This window comes from Trachypithecus francoisi, unplaced genomic scaffold (genome assembly GCF_009764315.1).
Source record: "Trachypithecus francoisi isolate TF-2019V2 unplaced genomic scaffold, Tfra_2.0 Lachesis_group2, whole genome shotgun sequence".
Lineage (NCBI taxonomy): Eukaryota > Metazoa > Chordata > Mammalia > Primates > Cercopithecidae > Trachypithecus > Trachypithecus francoisi.
In genome coordinates this window covers 75,046,794-75,048,107 of record NW_022681465.1, presented here as the reverse complement: position 1 = coordinate 75,048,107, position 1,314 = coordinate 75,046,794, and the positions used below count along the sequence as shown (strand labels likewise).

The 1,314-nt window shown below is 38.4% G+C and overlaps 1 non-coding gene across 1 annotated transcript; it reads right to left on the bottom strand.

Annotated features, from left to right (window-relative positions):
• Positions 1 to 329: 329 nt before the first annotated feature.
• LOC117066242 lies at positions 330 to 461 on the bottom strand. Its single transcript, XR_004430223.1, has one exon. It is a non-coding gene; the product is annotated as a small nucleolar RNA SNORA63 (small nucleolar RNA).
• Positions 462 to 1,314: the final 853 nt, after the last annotated feature.

Genomic DNA, 1,314 nt, shown 5'->3' with positions numbered 1-1,314 from the left:
ACTCTTGCTCTGTTGCCCATGCTGGAGTGCAGTCGCACAGTCTCGGCTCACTGCAAGCTCCGTCTCTCAGGTTCACTCCATTCTCCTGCCTCAGCCTCCCCAGTAGCTGGGACTACAGGCATGCGCCATCACGCCTGGCTAATTTTTTGTATTTTTAGTAGAGATGGGGTTTCACTGTGTTAGCCAGGATGGTCTCAATCTCCTGACCTTGTGATCTGCCCGCCTCGGCCTCCTAAGGTGCTGGGATTACAGGCATGAGCCACCGCGCCTGCCCGAAGGCTTTTATCATAAAGGGATGCTGGTGTTTTTTTAAATTTATTCCTTTCAACATGTATGAAACCAAGTATCCCTGGCTGCTACAGCAGATAGCAGACAGGTATAGTTAAGAAAAAAACTTTATTTTAAGCAGGGGGAATGGCAACATAGTACTTAACAGCTATATTCTAGTCTGAATCCTGCTTGAGATGCTGGATTTTATCAGATACTTTTTCTATGTCTATTGAGATGATCATATGATTTTTATTTTAATTCTCCTGATGTGATGAAACACATTTATTGATTTGCATATGTTGAAACATCCCTGCATCCCTGGGATGAAACTCACTTGATCACGGTGATTTTTTTTTTTTTTAATGTGCCGTTAGATTCGGTTTGCTAGCATTTTGTTAAGAATTTTTTGCATCTGTATTTATCATGGATATTGGCCAGTAGTTTTCTTTTTTATGTGCTTTCCTGGCTCTGGTATCAGGGTAATACTGGCTTCATAGAATGAGTTAGGGAGGATTCCCTCCATCTCAAGCTTTTGGAATAGTGTCAGTAGAACTGGTACTAATTATTTGAATGTTTGGTAGAATTTGGCTGTGAATCTGTCTGGCGCTAGGCTTTTCTTTGTTGGCAGTTATTAAAATTACTCATTCAATTTCACCTCTTGTCATTGCTCTGTTCGGGATTTATATTTCTTTCTGATTCAAGCTAGGGGAGTTGTATATTTTCAGGAATTTATCCATTTCTAGTTTATGTTCATAGAGGTGTTCATATTAGTCTCGAATAATCTTTTGTCTTTTTCTAGTGTCAGCTGTATTGTTTCCATTTTCATTTGTAATTAAGCTTATCTGAATCTTCTTTCGTCTTTTCTTGGTGAATCTAGGTAGTGATCTATCAATTTTGTTTATTTTTTCAAATAACCAGCCTTTTGCTTCATTAATCTTTCCCATTTTTTGGTTTCAGTTTCATTTAGTTCTGCTCTGATCTTTGTTATTTCTTTTCTTTTGCTTAACTTTCCTCTGGAAAGTTTTAATGTGATCTTTTTGGGGT